Source organism: Lissotriton helveticus, chromosome 5_1 (genome assembly GCF_964261635.1).
Source record: "Lissotriton helveticus chromosome 5_1, aLisHel1.1, whole genome shotgun sequence".
Taxonomy (NCBI): Eukaryota; Metazoa; Chordata; class Amphibia; order Caudata; family Salamandridae; genus Lissotriton; species Lissotriton helveticus.
Window position 1 is genome coordinate 95,341,288 of NC_136065.1, and position 14,057 is coordinate 95,355,344.

Here is a 14,057-nt window from a genome sequence, read left to right on the forward strand (position 1 = left end):
TGGCGCAGAGGGAGATCACCTGGCGTTGGAAAACTAAGGAAGGCCCGGCGGTGGGAAGATGGACGAATGAGTTGTTGAAGTGGTCGAGGTGCGAGAGTGTACTGAGATTGCGGCAGGCCACCAAACTGGGGATGGAGAAGAGCTTAGAGGCGGCTAGAGCATGGGAAACGATTGTGCAGGCTTTGTGTGATTACTTGACGGTAGAAACGGAGGAGAGACTCTCGGAGACTGAGTTCCAGGAGACTAGAAGCACGAACATTTGACCAATATTGACGACGCACTACTATGTCCAACGCACATCATCACCGCCCACATCAGCAGCAGTTAGAGGGAGGGAGGGGATAGAGGAGTGCGTAGACTGCCCCGTTAGAGCTGAAATATGGTTGGCGCAGAGTATTCACTGGGTGGGTTGTCATGTTGCTGTAGGAGCGGGACTAGGCTTTGTGGACCTAATGAGCTCGAGTGTTGTTAGTATGGTAGGTACGACCCCTCTAGGGGGTGTTTGGGGGGGGGGGGGAGTTGTTGTTGAGGGAACATAAAATGCGGAAACAGGATTGTGTTGTTGACCAGACGTCCCTATGTACCATGTTGGGAGACCTTTCTTGCACATTGCTTTAACGCCGCCCTGCCTCCGGGATGTGGGCTGATGGGCTGTGTACCAATTTAGGACAAATGTGGTACCTCGTATGAGGACGGGGCTGATGGTTGTCATTCCCGATGTTTTGTCTGAAATTCTGCAATAAAAACATACTTTCCAAAAAAAACAGGTCCCTTTTTACTTCCGCCCGAGCCGGACGTGGTGGTGTTTATAGGTGAGGCCACGTGTCAGCTGTGTCAACCGCCTGGCGAACACTTTGCATGCTGGGATGACCCTGGTTGCGAAATTCAATTTTCCTATGAGCTGCTGTATGTCCCTCAGTGTGGCTTTCTCGCGCCCTCATAGGCTCCTGATGTCCTGTCTAAAGTCCTCTACTTTCTCGGGGGGTAGCCTAGATGTCCCGGCGACCGAGTCCAGCTCGATCCCCAGGAATGTGATTTTTGTGGTTGGTCCCTCTGTCTTGTCTTTGGACAGTGGGATCCCTAGCTCGCCTGCTAACTTAATGAATGCCCTCAGGGTGTCCTTGCACTCAGGGGACGCAGCTGGGCCGGTAAACAGGAAATCGTCTAGGTAATGCAGCTTCCCGCTAGCAGGGTGGCTATCATGCAGCAGACATTCAATGAATGTGCTGAATAACTCAAAATATGCGCATGACACTGAACATCCCATTGGCATTGATTTGTCATGATAGTATTGTCCCTCCCACTGGAAGCCTAACAGGTGGAAGCTGTCGGGGTGAACCGGGAGTAGGCGGAATGCCAACTAGATGTCTGCCTTTGCCAAGAGAGTCCCGCTGCTTGTTGCCCTTATCAGGTCTATTGCATCATCAATCGTGGAGTAGCTCACCGAACACACCTCCGACTCGATCCCATCGTTTACTGACATGCCATCTGGGAATGATAAGTGGTGGACCAAATCGAAATAGCCCTTGTTCCTTTTTTGGTGCCACCCCTAGTGGTGAAATGACCATCTCCCCGCCTTTTGTGGCTGGGAGGGGGCCCTCGATCCTGCCTAATTGCCTCTCCTTCTCTATCTTTTTAGTTACTACCCCTGGGTGCTGCATTGCTGATTTCAGATTTCTCTCGCAGCTGGGGGGAGGCGGCCTCTGAAGGGGATGGAAAAGCCTTTCTCAAATCCGTGCACCAGTATCTCTGCGTCTGTTTTATTATGGTATCTGTTGGCTAGTGCGCGTAGTCTTTGGGTGTTAATGGGGGACCATGCTAGCGTGGCGAATCCCTGTCTTGCCATCCCCTCACTGACCCCCCGGCCTGCCTCATTGCTTCTTTTTCTCCCTTTTATCCCGCTTCGTGTCATCCTTGCGTCTGCATCCTGCCGCAGGGTGCCCTCCCATGCATGCTGAACATATGTGTTGGAATTTACATGCTGCCCCGTATGTGCATTCGTTCGCTTCAAATTTCCAACATATTGTTGGTGGGCAGCTCGAGTGTGCTCCCCTCCCTGCGCGGACATGTTTGTGTCTTTTGAAAGGCCTCCCTTTCCCTCTTTGAAAGGACCCTCGAAAGGAATGATCGCTCCTCCCCGCCATGACCTGACCTCCCTCGCTACCATCATCTTGTGGATGAAGCCGGACACGTGCTCCTCGTTCCACTTCATCTCTGGATGTGTCTGCATTTTTAGCCTGAACCCTTTATCATACTCTAGCCACGCGCCACCTTGGAACTGCCTCTGTGCGCGGTGTATGTTCGCCTCATAGAGCCATAGGTCGGCTGCGCAGCGTGGGAACTTTTCTACTATGATGCATGCCATGATCCTGAATGCGTCCAAGCAATTATCAAAGGTCCTCTCTTTCCGCTCCCTTCTCCTCTCTCTCCGGTCTTCCTCTTTTTTGTCACAGGTTGTCAAGTCAAGCCCTTCTAGCTGTATCTCAAGTAATGAAAAGATGTCTATAAATTCTTTCCGCCATATCCTCTCTTTGACAGCTAATGGAATAAGGCTTGCTAGGCGTGTGTGTATCAGGTACATCTCTCCCTGGGGTATGTATACTAGCTGGCTGGGGATTCCCCCACGCCGCAGAGGGTGCCCAGCCTCCCCCCTTGCTCCTGCCGCGGCCTGTTCTCCTATCCGGCGTTGCCGCGCCAGCCGGGGTCGAGCAAGTACCATGGCAACCCTAAGGTTTCCCCTTCCCCCTGGGCACTTGTGTCTTCCCCCCCCCCTGTAGGGGCCCCTGCCCGCTAACTGCCTGTGCCTTTTCTGGTCATGCACCCTGCAACCCCAACCCCTGCAGTTACAGCAGCGACATAGTCCTGCAACATTCTTGAATGATCGCGCTAATATACTCACCGTTAGCTGCAGTGTCCTTGGTCCCCAGGTCTGGTCCCGCCGCCGCCGTGATGGCTGCAGGTACCTGTGGGGCCTTCTTGGGTTTCTCCGCGTCCACGAGCTTCGCTGGTGCCCTTCTTTTCCTCTTGGCTGCAGTGCCCTGTCGTCCCGCTGTTGTCCGCTTGTTCCTTCTCCTGCGTCGAGCGCCATGTGAGGCTGCAGCCAATCATTCCCGTGCACTTCTGAGGCCGCCCTTATCCTTCTCAGTAGGTCGTCCTGACCCTTCAGTGTGTTCCCCTTTCTTGGCATTCTCTTGTGCGCTTTGTAAGCAGGGTGCTGTCGCCGCTATTTTGCGCCCCAGGTGTGTGTTCTGGGCGGGGTGCTGCCGCCAATGATCTGCACCAAACTTGTCACCTGTGTTTTCTGCGTGCGGGGTGCTGCCGCCTCCGTATTCACCAACTTCTCCCCCTTGTTTTCTTCTATTGGGGTTGCTATTGGGGTTGCTCGCTCACCCCGCTGCCAGTCTCTTTTTTGCGGGGTGCTGCCGCTCGTTGCCTGCACCAAACTCATGCTCCCCTCAGGCCCCCCCTTTTTTTTTGGACCTGCCCCGTCTGGCCTGTCTCGGAAGGGGGGGGGCGCAAAAACCTGGGCGCTCTGTGCCCTGTCCTGCGTTTAGCAGGGGAGTCCCTTGTGTCCTCTTCGGGCAGTTCTATTTACCTCGCGCTACTTCACATGCGCGGGCCGCTGCACTCTGTTCGGCAGCTCCCACGCCCCGCCTGATCTATCCCCGCTGGCTCGGCCGGGTAATCCCAGGACCCAGCGCGAGGTGAGTCTTCCTCCTTGCCCTTAGTGCTGCCGGCTGGGAACTTCGCTATGCTTCTCCCCGCTGCCGGTTGTGAACTCGCGCTCGGCGGGGAATGCACCAATCCGGTCTCCTCAGTTGCTGCCAGGTGGGCACCAGCAGCGGCTCCGCAGCTCGCAGCGGGTAGGCACCCGCCTGGTCTTCTCCTGCGCTGCCGGGTGGGCTCCGGACGTGCTCCTGATCCACGGGCGGGGTAGGCACCCGCCCGGTCTTCACGTTCGCTGCCAGGTGGGCTCCGGCAGTGCTCCTGAGCCAAGCGGGGTGGGCACCTGCCCGGTCTTCACCTTTGCTGCTGGGTGGGCTCCGGCAGCGCTCCTGAGCCACGCGACGGGGTAGGCACCCGCCCTGTCTTCACCTTTGCTGCCGGGTGGGCTCCGGCATTGATCCTGAGTCACGTGGCGGGGAGGCACCCGCCCGGTCTTCTCCTGCGCTGCCGTGTGGGCTCCGGCAATGCTTCCGAGCCACTCCGCGGGGTAGGCACCCGCCCGGTAGCCCTTGCTCGCCGCCGACTTGCTCGTTGCCGGGGGGGCTCTGACCCCACTCATCGCTCCCGCCGCCGTGCGGGGGGATATCGGCACGGCGATCTAGACGGCGTTGATGGGTCGTACCAGTTTCCGCTGGCCTGCCGTCCACAAGCTCGTAACAAGATCTGCTGCTTACGCCGTGCTGCTCCCCCGCTCCTTGAAGATAGGAGCATACCTGAGGGAGCAGCGCTTTTATGCCCCCCGGCTTGCCATCGTGCTTCACGCCCCCCGCCATTGGGGGGTTTGAATCTCGCCTGCACCCCCATTGGCTGAGGGGGGGGGGGGCCTTAGGGGGCTTCCCCTGCTGTTTGTTTGGAGAACCCTGTTTTCGCGCCAAACTGGGTCCACCGCCCCCTCCTGCCTGGGGGCTCGACGTTGGGTTATGACGCCGGCTCCTGAGCCCCCTTCGGGGGCCCGCCTCTGCAATAAAGGGTGGGGCTTTGTAGTGTCACTGTCAAGCAGGGATGTTAAATACTTTGCACTGCTAATAAATCAGCGAAACTGCTAGTTTAGACAAAACCTAGCGCATTTTCAGCACAGACAGACAACTCTAGTGTGCCCATTTGCATGGCCCTATGCACTGATGGAGCCCCCTAATCCTTTTCATAACAAACATTTTAAATGTCAGCTCAGGCGATTATTAAATGAATATCTGACTTAACCTGCATCTCTTTACAGCTGTCAGAACGCTCTACCGAGAGCTTCTTCAGAGAGTTAGACAGCGAGCCCTGCTGCAGTGTCTCAGCCTGTGCCATCTGCTCCCACTATGAGACTCACGCTGGCGTGGTGAGTCTGGGGCAGAAGTTGGGCTCTGCTGGGCTGGGCACAGCAATAGCACATCATGTCGAGGTCAGGAGGAGGTAAGCAGGCGATCAAGTCTCGAACACCAGCTTCCTCCTTTAACTCCATGCAGCAGGGGAATTTCATAGGTGCACTGGGGCCTGGGTGGCAGGCAGGAAATGTAACATCCTGCCACAGCATTGGCATATAAGAAACAGACTGGCCAATTTAGGCATTTGGCATTAGGAAGGTAGGCGCCTCAGTGCAGAAAGCAATTAGATTAGCGATCCAGGGGCCTCTTCGATCGCATTGTCTGAGCATTAACCCTCAGCTTAAGAGAAAGGACGTGTGCGATTCTGCTGCCCTTTCCTCTGATAACATTTATATGTTCAAAGTGTTACCCAGCACAAACTTTTCACTACCTGAAGTGCTGTGCTATGAAAATTACTTGCGCACACTAGCAGGTAAAATGATTCTCGACCCAGCGCTGTCAAGCACAGCATGACGGCAAGCACCGAACATTATTCAAAAGAGCCCTGCTGGAGCTCAGCTGGGGGGCTGCTGAAGCGGCGCCCTGGCTACCAGAGACACGTCCCACTCCTACTCACCAGCACAGCCAATGAGCCTACCTTTTCATGAGTACCAGTACTCTCCTCGGAAGAAGAGAAGTGCCGGTACTCAGAGTGATAAATTTAAGAAGTGCCGGTACTCAGTACCGGTGAGTACCAACCCATTTATAACACTGCTATCACTCACTGTTGACCTCTGCCTTCTACCGTGGCCTGTACTCCTAGGCCTCTCAGCTAGGTTTGTGAAATATAAATATCACATGCTGTATTTATTGGAGAAACATAATGTGGTTATTGTGAATTGTGTATTAAGTACAAGAAAATCATAATGCCACAGACTGTAATTTGTTTATATAGTTAAAGGCATACTTAGTGTTTGACTATACAAACCAATGAATGGCATCCTTCAGTCACTATTAGAACGGGTGAATTAGAACAGGGGTGGTCCCACCAGTGTCCTAATAATCGTGTATATGCTGCCCCCTTTCCTATCTGCTTTCCCCACTAACGCTTAGACAGGGCTAGAACGCATCCCACAACGGGTAGCAAAGAGCCTTACCAATGTAGAGCCTGCAGACAGGAAGCGCCTGACTTGGAGCGTTGCATGCACCAGTGCAAGAATGGATCTTGCAATAGGTAGTCAAAAGACTGCAGACAGTAAGTGCCTCCCGATCAACGCCCCCACCCACATGTTCTCCACCCCCACCCAGTTGCCAGTTTTAAAAGCACCTTGGCAATTTTAGAGTTCATTTAAAACTAATAAAAAGATGAGGCACTTTGCAGTTGTTTTTAAATATAAAGCCCTTTTATAAAACCAACTCCTTATAGTAAAAAGCAGCCTCCGATATATTCATATTGCTAAAGGCAACATATTGAATATGCTACTTACCAGTATGCATCTGTTCTTGGCATGTAGGGCTGCTAACATTCATATCTTAGCATTAGATCGCCGCCTAGTGTTGGGCTCGGATGATTGCACATTGTTGTCCTGGAAGAGTCTTCGAAGTATCCTGAGATAGGTGGCTCCTCCCCTGGACTACAGTGCGCATGGGCATCGGCTCCATCCCCAGATTGTTTTTCGCCATTGTGGCAGAAGATGGAGTGAAAAGTGTAAAGGATGTCCATGCTAATGAATAAATACAATAGTATATCTGCAGCTGCGACAGGCACCGGGGAGGAGGGCGGGCGATATGAATGTTAGCAGCCCTACATGCCAAGAACAGATGCATACTGGTAAGTAGCATATTCAGTTCGAGGCATGTGGGCTGCTAAATTCATATCTTAGCATAGAATACATAGCAGTCCCTCCATCAGCGGCGGTTGCCCGTGCCAGCTGCAGAAACCTGAAAAAGTGTCTTCAGAACAGCCTGTCCTACAGCAGCTTGCTGCTTGGAATGCACATCAACACAGTAGTGTTTAGTAAAGGTGTGTGGTGTAACCCACGTGGCTGCTCTGCAAATATCCTCTAAAGGAATGTTCCCTAGGAAAGCCATGGATGCCCCCAGTTTGCGTGTGGAGTGCGCTCTGGGGGGTATTGTTAAAGTGCGCTTGGCTTTTTGATAACATATCTGGATGCATTTAACAATCCATCTGGCTATCCCTGCTTTGGAAATCGGGTTGCCTTTGTGTTGTGGTGCGAAGGCAACAAAGAGTTGTTTTGTTTTTCTAAAGGGTTGTGTTCTGTCTATGTAGTACATCAACGCCCTCCGTACATCTAAGGTATGGAGCATTCTTTCCGCCACCGTTTGCGGGTTTTGAAAGAATGCTGGTAAGTCAATAGTTTGGTTTAGATGAAACTGTGACACCACCTTCGGAAGGAATTTGGGGTTAGTGCGTAGCACTACCCTATTTGGATGGATTTGAATGAATGGCTCTTGGATTGTGAGCGCCTGCAGCTCACTGACACGCCTCAGAGACGTAATAGCTACAAGGAAAGCTACTTTCCACGTAAGGAACTGGAGTTCACCCGAGTGCAGTGGCTCAAATGGCGGTCCCATCAGTCTGGTGAGAACGACATTGAGGTTCCACACCGGAGCTGGCGGTGTTCTTGGGGGAATGACTCGTTTCAGACCTTCAAGGAAGGCTTTAATGGCAGGCACCCTGAAGACAGAGAGGTGCTGCCTGTTCTGGAGATAAGCCGCTATGGCGGATAGATGTATCCGAATGGAAGTGTACGCTAGATTGCACTTGTAAAGATGCAACAGATAGCAGATGATGTTGGGGATAGATGCATCTAGCGGGTTGATGTCATTGGCTGTACAGTAAATGACAAAACGCTTCCACTTTGCAGCATAGCATGCTCTAGTAGTTGGTTTCCTCGCCTCCTTGATGATGTGCATGCACTCCGGAGGTAGGTTAAGGTATCCAAACTCTAGGACTTCAGGAGCCAGATCGCCAGGTTGAGCTGTTGTGGATCTGGATGCTGAATGTCTCCATGGTTCTGCGTCAAAAGACTGGGCGTGAGGCGCAGTCTTTGATGCGGCACCACTGAGAGTTCGAGGAACGTGGTGTACCAAGCCTGGCGCGCCCACGTTGGAGCAACCAGGATGAGAGTCATCTCGTGCTGCCTTAGCTTTCTTGCGACCAGCGGTATTAGAGGGGCTGGCGGAAAAGCGTACGCAAATTTGCCTGACCAGTTCATCCATATCGCATTCCCCTGCGACTGTGGGTGAGGGAACCTGGCGGCAAAGAGTTGGCATTTTGCGTTCTCTGCTGTGGCAAACAGGTCTATCTCCGGATGACCCCACTGCTGGAAGTACGGGTGGAGAACAGATGGGTGTATCTCCCACTCGTGCATTTGATGGCTGTATCTGCTGAGCAGATCCGCCATCTGATTGTCCTTTCCTGGGAGGTGTTCTGCCATGAGGAAAATGTTCCTCTGAATGGCCCACTTCCACATGCTCTGAGCCAGATGAGACAGCTGTGGCGAGTGGGTGCCTCCCTGCTTTTGAATGTAGTACATCGCGGTCATGTTGTCCGTCCGGACTAGCACGACTTTGTTGCACAGATGTACAATGAAGGACTTGAGCGCCATGAAGATTGCCATCAGTTCCAGATAGTTGATGTGCATCTTTTGTTGCTGCGTCGTCCATAGTCCCTGCACTGTGTAAGTGAGCACATGAGCTCCCCATCCCTGGAGAGATGCGTCCGTTGTCAGGACAATCTGCGGCACGGGCTCTTGGAACAGTCGGCCCTTGCAAAGGTTGTGTGGAGTCCACCAATGCAGAGAGTCGTATGCCCGACTGGTAACCAACACTAGGTCTGTCAATTGCCCACGAGCCTGTGTCCACTGATTCGCTAAGCACTCCTGGAGCGGGCGCATATGTAGCCGTGCGTGAGGGACTATGAAGATGCAGGAGGCCATCATGCCTATCAATTGCATGAACACTCTCGCTGGAAGCGAGTGTTGTGGCCTGAACTTTTGGATCAGAGCCTGCATGCTGTCTATCCTGACTCGGTTTGGCTGAGCCATGGCCGTCAGGGTGTTGATCGTTGCACCTAGGAACTGCTGGACATGCGCCGGCTGAAGATGCGATTTTGGGTAGTTCAGGGAGAAACCCAGATCGTGAAGAAGGTGAATTGTAGTCGACATGTCTGCGGCGCACTGTTGCTCTGACTTGGCTTGCACGAGCCAGTCGTCTAGGTAGGGGTAGACATGGATGTTCTGCCTCCTGAGGTGCGCCGCTACTGTCGCCAGACACTTGGTGAACACCCTCGGGGCTGTTGTGACTCCGAAGGGTAGGACTTTGAACTGGTAGTGCCTGCCTTGAATAGTGAACCTGAGGTATTTCCTGTGTGACGGGTGTAGTGGAATGTGGAAATAAGCATCCTTGAGATCTAAGGTTGCTAAGAAGTCTCCCTGGTTTAGCAAGGGAAGAATCTGTTGCAGTGTAAGCATGTGGAAATGTTCTGATAGTATGTACAGGTTGAGGGGACGTAGATCTAGAATGGGCCTGAGAGATCCGTCCTTCTTTGGAATAAGGAAGTACAGGGAATATACCCCCGTGCCTTCCTCCCCCACCGGCACGAGCTCGATTGCTCCCTTTTGCAGCATCACCACTACTTCCTGCTGCAATAAGAGCAAGTGCTCTGCGGACATAGGCCGTTGCCTTGGCGGGATGTTGGGTGGAGTGGACTTCAACTCTAGGCAATAACCATACTGGACTAGTTGTCGCACCCACCTGTCTGTGGTGATGTTTCTCCAGACGGGCAGGAACTGCTGCAGTCTCCCCCCGACAGGTGTTAGGTGGTCGGGGGGCAGTGACAGAGAGTCACTGTTTGCTGGGAGTAGAGGTGCGGGAGCTGTTGTTTCCTCTGCCGCGACCTCTGTTGCTGTTATTCCTGTAACCTCCCTTGTTCTGTTTAGTGAACGAGGATTGTGCCCCACCTTTTGCGAACTGGGATTGTTGACCCATTTGTCCTCTGGTGACTCCACGTGCACCTGAGCGACGAAAATTGCTGCCACGAAACTGTTGTGACTGTAGGGCCCCCATAGACTTAGCAGTTTCTGTGTCTTTCTTTATTTTCTCTAGGGTGGTGTCAACATCCGGACCAAACAGACTATCAGGATTGACTGGCTGATTAAGAATTGTTGTCTGAATATCCGGTTTAAACCCTGAGATGCGGAGCCACGCTTGTCGTCTCAGCATAACGCTAGTGTTGATAGCTCTAGCAGCTGTGTCCGCAGCGTCAAGTGCACACTTGATGGCTGCGTTTGAGATTAGCTTCCCTTCCTCAATAAGCAGTTTGGTGCCCTCTTGGAACTGTGGAGGCAGGTGTTGTACAATCTGTTCTAGGGTGTCGTAGTGCGCCCTATCATAACGCGCCAAGAGCGCCTGTGTATTGGCGATGCGCCAAAAGTTTGATGCCTGTGCAGCTACTCTTTTGCCCCCTGCCTCTAGCACTTTGGATTCCTTATCCGGGGGAGGAGCTTCACCCATAGTCTGGGAGTTGGCACGTTTCCTGGCATTGGCGACCACAAGAGAGTCCAGTGGCAATTGTCCCCGAATGTATGCGGGGTCTGCAGGTGCAGGTCTGTACTTTTTTTCAATGCGAGGGTTGACCACTCTCGCTCTCGTAGGCTCCTTAAATATGTCCCCAGCATGCTTGAGGACTCCTTTAAGCATAGGCAGTGTCTTTACTGTCCTTTCAGAGACTGAAAAAGTGTCGAAAAGGAAGTCTTCCTCAACAGGGTCGGCATGCATGTCCACATCGTGATTGGCTGCCGCCCTTTCGAGTAGTGCATGAAAACCTGCTGAATCCTCAGTCGGGGATGCCCGTGCATTAAAAGGCTGCGGGTCCTGCCCTGCACCTTGGGTGTTCTGGTCACCAGTGTCATCATATGAATCCGGTTGCACATCAGGTTCATTGATTGGGAAATTGTACTGCTCGTCCTCATCATACCCCTCACCCGCAGAGTGTTCTGGGGAGGGAGTAGGGCTCCGTCTCGGAGGAGGCTGGATTGGTTCCGTGAGGCCTGAGGCGTCAAGGGGCACCCTCTTCTTCTTTAGTGGGATGACATAGGGGTCCACTGGCTCCGAAGTGATTTTCCTCTTATAGAGGGTCAGTTTGCCTGTGTCAGCGTCGATGAAATGCTCCGAATCGTCCTCGGATTCGAGTACCTGACGTGGAAGTGGGCCAGTCGGTGAAGAAATCACCTGTTTCGGTGCCGATTTGGTTGAAAATGCTTTTGGCGCCTCCTTTGGCGGCAAAATAAAGAGAAGTTTCCCAGACGGCTTCTCTGGAGTGTCTTTTCGCGGCTGCGTTGATGGTATCGGAGCCGACGGGGCAAAGGCCTTTTCCCTGATTCTTTTCAGTGATTCGGCAATGGGGGACGGCACACTCACAGTTTGTGTCGGCGCTGACGAGGATGGTCTGATTTTCCCCTCGGATCCGACGTCCTTGTGGGCCTTGTGCGTTTTGGGCGCGGATCCTGTCTTTACCGCCTCCGATTCCTGCGTTCGGGGCACAGACTTCTTTCCGTGTGCCTGCGTAGCCTCCTTGGAGCCGACTTTGGCGGGTTTTGACGGCGTCGTAGCCGCTGTCCCGTGCCGACCATCTTTCTTGGAGGACCCCTCCTCTGGCGTCGGTTTCGATTTCGCAGCATCGGAATCGCCGGACTTCTTCGACTTCTGCGGACCGGAGGTCGACGGAGTCGATGGGGTAGCGGGCACCGTCGGTTTCACCGGCACGGCAGCCATCTTAGGGACACTCGAGTCCTTAACTTTCGGTTTCGTTTTCGGGTCGGCCATTTTAGGTGTTGTCGATCCCGATGGTTTCGGTTTCGGTTTCGAAACAGTCTGCCCAGCAAGTAAGTCCGTGGCCGGGCCCGAAGGCGGGGCTGTGGCTTGCGGCAACGGGTCTTGGGTAAGGCCGACAGGCGATCCCGTGTCCCGGTCGGTATCCTCGTAACCTTCGGGGCAGAGCTCGTCCGCTGAGCTATCCGCCGCGGCCCCATAAATCTCATCGTCGTCTCCTACCTCGTCGACGTATTCAAGGCCTTGACCCGCGACTCCGTCGTCGTCTCCCGGATCCGCCTCGACCTCCGTCTCGGGTGGGGAGATTTGGAGATGATGACCCTGGTCCTCTTCGTCTTGGTCGCCGAAGATGTTCTCCGGATCCGGGGCCGCTTGTTTAGCTTCCATGCGCATCGCGCGCCGAAGCTTGAGAGTCTTCTTTGAGCGGAACTGTGCACACAACTTGCACTTGCCGTCGTCGTGGTCAGGCGAAAGGCATTTGTTACACACGGGGTGTAGATCGATGTGTGGGTACTTGGACCCACAGAGCGGGCAGTACTTAAACGGGCTCCGCTCCATGTCCGAAAAGGCTTGCAGTCGTGTCGCGATGAGAAGGCCTCAAAGTTCCGAGAGCGAAGAAAACTCCGCTTATTCCGGCTCCAAGAGACGGAAGACTCGAGACCGTGCGCAGACAATACCGACGCAAGAAAATCGAGGCCTTTTGGCCGCTAAAAGTTAGTTTTTCTTGGTTCCGACAGTAAGACGTCGAGACCACATCCGAACCCAATGGCGGAAAAAAACAATCTGGGGATGGAGCCGATGCCCATGCGCACTGTAGTCCAGGGGAGGAGCCACCTATCTCAGGATACTTCGAAGACTCTTCCAGGACAACAATGTGCAATCATCCGAGCCCAACACTAGGCGGCGATCTAATGCTAAGATATGAATTTAGCAGCCCACATGCCTCGAACATTGTATATATGTAACTACAATAGAGTGATCTTAAGAACGCAGTCTAACCCATAAAACAATTGGTTTGTTTTATATTACAGATCTATTACATTTTTTATGCAATTGTTTTTTTGTGGATTCATATATGTATATTCAGCTAATGCTATCCACACAATATGAACAATATTTCTGTAAATGTAAGGTATTTAAGTGCACTGGTGACTTAAGCCCATCTTACCCCACCCGCTCCCTTTACCAACACACACAACACTACCAGGTCTATTCACAGGAGCTTGTGTTACTCTTTTATATGGCTTATGAGTTGGTGGGAAAACATCTAAAATTGGCATAAAATGGGAATCTTCAAGGACAGTGATATACACTTAGTACACATACAAAGTACTGTGCGTTCTTTGCCCTATTTTTCCCTGTATCGCTACATCTAAATTTGGCATAAAATGGGAATCTTCAGGGACAGTGATATACACTTAGTACACATAGAAAGTACTGTGCGTTCTTTGCCCTATTTTTCCCTGTACCGCTACATCTAAAATTGGCATAAAATGGGAATCTTCAGGGACAGTGATATACACTTAGTACACATAGAAAGTACTGTGCGTTCTTTGCCCTATTTTTCCCTGTATCGCTCTCCCCAGTTTTCATGAGCACACATGTTTTATATCATGCCAGGACTTAGGGCTTCACATATAATGTATTTATGTGGTAAACAAGCATTGAGTCTGGTAGAAATGTATGTAAAAGATCAAAAGCAGGAAAGATAAATAAATATTCTACAGAAGAGAGAGCAAGAGCTAGAACTGAATTTGAAACAAGACTCGCTTGCATGCTCGTGTGCTTAACAGACATCGCAATGAGACTCGTGAGTATTTCTCTCGTTTTAGAACCCTGCGCTGGGAACTGCACTCATGCTTCATGTGTAAACTGCCAAACACGTGAAGCCCGGGTCCTGAAGACCAGTAGGTCCAGTGGTGTGGCTCACTGGTTAGAGGCGGCAGACCCGGAAGCAGAGGACGTCCTGGGACCAGGGTTCAATTCCCGATGCGGCAGGGTCGTGGACCACGGACTCGATAATTCTCGTCTTGGTGCCTACTCTAACCAGGGATCACACTCGGCAACTCTGGGCATTAGCTTGCCTCATCTCCACAACGGCCCCCCACATACGCCGGGGATGCCTGGTTTCACCTTGGAGATACCCAGTAGGGACCATCTCACAGGGAAAGCCAGGACGGGTTCCCC

At 52.6% G+C, this 14,057-nt stretch overlaps 1 protein-coding gene across 1 annotated transcript in view; it reads right to left on the minus strand.

The window, feature by feature from the left end:
- Positions 1-14,057, minus strand: part of LOC144754205 (E3 ubiquitin-protein ligase TRIM39-like) — a 223,139-nt gene that overhangs the window by 74,335 nt on the left and 134,747 nt on the right. The window lies entirely within an intron of this gene.